Source organism: Grammomys surdaster, unplaced genomic scaffold, assembly GCF_004785775.1.
Source record: "Grammomys surdaster isolate TR1022 unplaced genomic scaffold, NIH_TR_1.0 343, whole genome shotgun sequence".
Lineage (NCBI taxonomy): Eukaryota > Metazoa > Chordata > Mammalia > Rodentia > Muridae > Grammomys > Grammomys surdaster.
The window spans coordinates 2537002-2542804 of NW_021604762.1; the positions used below are offsets into that span (position 1 = coordinate 2537002).

Below are 5803 nucleotides of genomic sequence, written 5' to 3' on the forward strand. Positions count from 1 at the left end.
AAGAAGAAGAAGAAGAAGAAGAAGAAGAAGAAGAAGAAGAAGAAGAAGAAGAAGAAAAAGAAGAAGAAACAGCAATTATGTGGCCATATAGGTATTTAATAGTAACAAAACAACTAGAATGTGGGGTTTACTATTTGTAATCCTGTTTTCCTGACCACTGTAGAGTGTCCTATTAAATGTGCCAATTAAATCAAAGACTCATGAGGTTGAGCTATTTATCAGCTGTATAATATATTGTAGGAAATCAAGAAAGGTTTAGAAACTGCAGAGAAATTACCCTTTTGGGTAGCAGAGTAGATTAGTACCATCCTATAAACTTAGGGGTACATTTTTATTTCCTACCTCAAAGTTAAAAAGGCAAGACATACACTGTAGTGGCTATTCCTGGCTATAACTTGACTATATCTGGAATGAACTACAATCCAGAATTGGAAAGCTTACCTGTGATCCTGATCTTGAGTCTGGGAGATTCAAGTTTCTGACCTGGATCTTGGCATGGAGATCTCAAGGCATAGTGGTTATGAATCTCAGGAGATCAAGGCAAGAAGATCTTTGAGTTCAAGGTCATCTGGGAAAAAGCAAGTCCCAGATCCAGGCTTGGTGGTACACACCTTTAATCCAGGCCACACCTCTCTGCTTCAGCCTCCTTTTCCAGGAAGCCACCCGTAGGAGGTGGTTCTAGGAAAGCACCTAAAGATGGGCTTCTCAAAAGGACAGGATGGAAACGAGGACAAATCCCATTGCTAGGCAACGGCAACTGATCCCATGGCTACTTACTGGAGCAGTACCTGGGCTATCGTGGCAGATGACTTTTCTGAATAAGGGAAGGGTGCAGGAGAAGAAGTGTGTTAGCTGCACAGTCGTTGGTGACTGACAGGTTTGAAGAAAATACTTACTGTGAGGAATTGGAAATGGGTGGCTATTTTTAAGCAAGCAACATGTTGATATTGGAAGACATGTTCAGCAGATTTTAAAAAGACTCTTGACACTTGCATCCTAATTGAAGACTAGGTGTAGCCCCAAAGAGCTAGATTGTCATCTTGGACATATTTCCAATGCCAAAGTTGGAGTACTGACACAGAAACAGTAGAACCTTGGGCCTTGGAGTGAGGCTTTGTTTGTTTGTTTTTGTTGTTGTTTTTTTGAGACAGGGTTTTTCTGTATAGCCCTGGCTGTTCTGGAACTCACTCTGTAGACCAGGCTGTCCTCGAACTCAGAAATCCGCCTGCCTCTGTCTCCCAAGTGCTGGGATTAAAGATGTGCGCCACCACTGCCCGGCAGGAGTGAGGCTTTCTTGAGAACTTTGAACCCTCAGATTCAAGCAGGCCTCTTTCACTTTGTTGGAAGATACAGGGTTTACTTACTTGGGTTTGTGTGGCAAATCTCATCTTGACAATCGAGGAGGGAAATTAGTGCCCCACCTCCCATGGTTCGAGTTCTGGGAGCCAATTCTAATATACTGCTGGGATGATTCTTAAAATCCAGGGAAAGCAAATGACCATGTTGAAAGAGAGATCCCAGAGCTCTCATGGTACAACGAGGATGTAGGAATGGAAAAAAAAAAATTAGAGAATCTTCAAATGGATTGGTCAACTGACTAGAAACTTTTCTGGCTTCCTCTGTCTCTCAGCAAGGGCCTGGGTGACATTGTTTATCACCCCAAGGCTCAAGGCTCTGCCAGAGAGTAACAGCATCATTGAGAAGCTCAGAGGTGTTTGTCTTCTCAAAGCAGGACATGTCTAGCGGGGACTGTTGTTATAATAGTAGCACTGGGGAGTGAAAGATGCCAGAAGAGCTGAGACAGTTCTGAGACGCAGTGACCATCTCATTACCATAATGGATCACAAGGTTGAAGTGGCAGCCAGGGATCTTGACCTGACCTTATGAAGATGGCTGATGGAACGTAGCATTTTTTTTTTTCTTTAGACATGAGGTATGTGGGCAGACAATGAGGGTGCTGTATAATATGTAGTTTCAGCAGATGAGCGGTAAGTAAAAGAGTGGAATCAGACGTTACCGCAATGGAAAATTCTAATCTGCTGCCCAATTTCAAGATCTGAGCTGATTCTTAGGCTGCAAGGACTGAAGGAGAGATTGCTGTATGTAAGCATCCACGTTTCTTCTTCAGTCCTTTCCCTACGTGTCTTACAATTGTATATGTGTGCACTCGGACACACACACACACACACACACACACATACATTTTTTTTTCCCAAAATGGAGTTTCTTCATGTAATTCTGGCTGTCCTGGAATTTTCTCTATAGATCAGGCTGGCTTTGAACTCACAGAGCTCTGACTACTTCTGCTTCTCCAGTGCTGGGATTAAAGTTGTGAGCCACCACTGTTCAGCTTTGTTTGTTTGTTTGTTTGTTTTGTTTTGTTTTTCTTTTTGGTCTTAAATAACCACACACCGGGGAAAGAAAAGTACTCTGCTATTTTTCTTTTTCTTTTTTGAGACATGTTGGTTAAAGGATCTAAATTGATGGCGCTCTCTTGGAGTCCCAAGAACCCATTCTCCTTTAATTCATTAGAACAAAAGAAGAGTCTCCAGTAGAGGAAAGGCTATGCATAGATGCTTCAAGTCCTCAGAGAACTCACGGCCATGCACTCTTGAGAGGTTCTGGGGGATCACCATGTTCAGTTCAAAACAATGACAAACCTTAAAAAAAACCTAAGATTTTCCAGAACTCTTGAGTTTAGAGACAAAAATGAGGTCCATTCAACCTCATAGGGATAACTGAATTTTTGTACTGGTGTTTTTCCTTTGTTGTAGTTTTCATTTTCTAATACGATTGTGGCACATCTCAAATACTTAAATATTGAATAAAAGTCAAGATATGCAATGCTGATTCTCTTCGGGAACGTACCTTGCATTTCTTTTTAAAAATTTAAGAGTCTTGCTGAGAAGGCTGGGCGGTGGTGTCACACGCCTTTAATCCCAGCACTTGGGAGGCAGAGGGAGGCGAATTGGATTTCTGAGTTTGAGAGTTTGAGGCTAGCCTGGTCTATAGAGTGAGTTCCAGGACAGCCAGGGCTACACAGAGAAACCCTGACTCGAAAAACCAAAAACAAACCAAACCAAAACAACAACAACAACAACAACAAAGTCTTACTAAGGCAGTCTCTTGGCATTGCTATGGGGACTGCTGGGGTTACAGGCATGCACTACCACGCAAGCCTACCCTGAACTTAACGCATTTCTCTCAGTCTCATGTTAAATAAGCAGATTAAATGTATAAACATACATGACAAGCTGTTGAAAGGCTCTGTGGGCTATGTGTGGACGCTTATTAGTTTTAAAGACTTCTATTATTTGTTAAAAGTCAGCAAGAAGGTATTGTGCAGGGGAAATGCAAAGAGGTTAAATTAACCAGCCTCTAGCATCCAGATGCTTAGTCTTGTAGGTTTGGAGTCAGATCCAACACTGTAGAAAGACACAAAGGCCTTTCAAGAAGAGTATCCTACAAAAAACAAAAACAACAGCAGCAACAACTACAAAAACCGATTGGGCCATCCAGAGGAGGAAGAAAAGTTGAGAGTTGAGTAAACACTGTTGAATTAGCAACAGTTGTGCACCACAGAATGTGGAGTTGCTTTTTGACTTGGGGCAAGAAAATAAGGCTTGTAAATTAGTGTCTCTGATATGTTTTCCATCATGCAACCTCAGGGGTTGCATGAAGGAAGGAGCTTACACCATCAGGACCCGGGTTCTCGAACTGGCTGCGTGATCATTTGCTCTTTACTTGGGGCAAGAAAGTAAGAGTTGCAAATGATTCCCTCCAATTTGTCTTCCATGAGGCAACCTCAGGTGTTGAAAATGCCTTGAATTTTGAAACAGCAGAAAGTCAGGTTCTAGAATTGGCTGGATGCCAATTTGCTCTTTGATTCCAGGAGTAAACGTTAGGCTTGCAAATGAGTGTTCTAGATTTGTCATCCCGTCGTAGCTGTTAGGTTCCCCGGAGACCATCTCTGAGTTCTAATGTTTGGTTTCTTGCTACAAGCTTTGGCAGGCATCTCTGCAGCTGGACAGACTGATATGGAGCGCGGCTCCTTTAAAGGAGCCTAGTTGAAGCTCGGGGTCTCTCCGGGCTGCAGAGCAGGGGCGGAGCGCCCGGCTCAAGGGCTTCCCACGCAGCCGGAGACGCCTTGCGTCACAGCGCCGGTAGCCAATCAGGGTGGAGCCTGGAGGGACGCATTACTAAGGCGACGGGCTCGACGCCTCCCCGCTTCGGGATGAATTAGCGGCGGGTTCTTCTCGCAGGTTGTGACCCCCGTGGAGTCGCAGTCTAGTCCCAGTGTCCCCGCGACAACGCGCGTTTTTCCCGGCGTATCCCAGGTGCGCGGCCCGCGGTGTCAGGTGCGGGCTTCGGCGCGGGGAACATGGCGGCGGCCAAGGGATTTTTCCCGAGTGGGCGGATGGGGAGCTGCGGCTCGGTTGCTTTTCCCGAGAGCAGACCTTCTCGGGTGGGCCCTGGGGGACGGTCACTCCCCGGAATTGGGTAGAGGACTAGGACTAGCGACTCTAGGGAGGCGGAGGCCTCCGGAGCTGAGCAGGCTGCGTGGTCGAGGAGCGTCGGGTGCCTGGTCTGTCCTCACAGCCACCTTCCTGTCCACACAACACCTCGGCGAAACCCGGGAGCTGCTGGGTCCCCAAACACCGTCTGAGGTGTGCCGAGGGTCAGATTCTAGGTGCACAAGGCTTCCCAAGGGTCGCCACGTGGAAAGTCCACAAGAGACTTTTTAAGGGATCAAGCTGTTTGTTTCTTGCGGGTGACAGAGGTGTCTGCCCTAGGTTTAGGTGGCAGTGTCACAGAAGGAAAGATAGGGTACATTGAAAGCTGAGGTCGAATCCAATTTTTCTTTTTATCAGCATTCGCTCTTGCTAAGGGCTGACCTCCCAATTCATGGTCCTTGCCTCTGGCCTAGTATTGGTGCGATAACAGGCGAGCTTCACCACGCCCACCTGGCAGGTTTGGTCTTTCAGGTTGTATCTTAACATCTAAGATTATGTTTGACCAGAAGCAATAAAGACAAGACATAAGGTGTTTCTCTGTGGTTGTGAAGCTGTTTTGTTTCCTGGATCTTGCCTGGAGGCTTAGTCAGATATGATTGCATGTAGACAAATCTGAGTTTTGCATTCAGTTAAGTCCAGGAAAAGGATTGAAATAGAAATTGGTGAAGGCATTACCAAGATAAAATGCTTCCCACTCATATCCATCACGTGTTTTGGCAAAGAAACACCTGTCATAAAAAAGTTTAAAGAGTTGGACTACTTTTAAAAATACTGTTTTGATGACTTTGCACATTCGTGTATTTAAAAAAATTGTATTTGTGTATGTGAGGCTGCATGAGTTTATATTCACCATGCAATGTGCAGGAGCTGGAGTTTCAGATGTTTTTTGAGTCACCTAATGTGGGTGCTGGGAACCCCTTAGAAGAGCAGTAAGTGCTTAACCTTTGAGCTATCACTCCAGGCTTTAGGCTTGTATGGTTTTGAATTAGTAAAGGAATTGAAAACATCACAGAGCACTTAGCTTCCGTCCAGATGGTGTCTGTCTCAAGGGTGCCCAGTGTATCTTGCACTGTGATTTCCACATGGCTTTAAGTTGAGCATATGATGGGGATCCCTCTTCCCACCGGTTCTAAAGGTTGGCTCCTGCAGATGTTAGGAGGGACTCTTCCAAATTGAATCTTGGGAAATAGGGTCAGTTTGGCCTAGGATTGAGGTTATATGTAGTGGTAACCCGATTGCTTCTTTTTTTTTTTTTTTTGGTTTGGTTTGGTTTGGTTTGGTTTTTCAAG

The 5803-nt window shown here is 45.0% G+C and overlaps 1 protein-coding gene across 4 annotated transcripts in view; it reads left to right on the forward strand.

Moving 5' to 3' along the window:
• The window catches only part of Lclat1 (lysocardiolipin acyltransferase 1), a 146907-nt gene that overhangs the window by 33880 nt on the left and 107224 nt on the right, over positions 1–5803 (forward strand). The window contains exon 1 of one of the 4 annotated variants that reach the window (XM_028779003.1): positions 4229–4358. The exons of 2 other annotated variants lie outside the window; for them this stretch is intronic. The gene's annotated coding sequence lies outside the window, so the exon portion shown is untranslated. Of the gene's footprint in view, positions 1–4228; positions 4359–5803 lie in introns of those variants that run through there. One more of the 4 variants, XM_028779005.1, reaches the window with a different exon arrangement.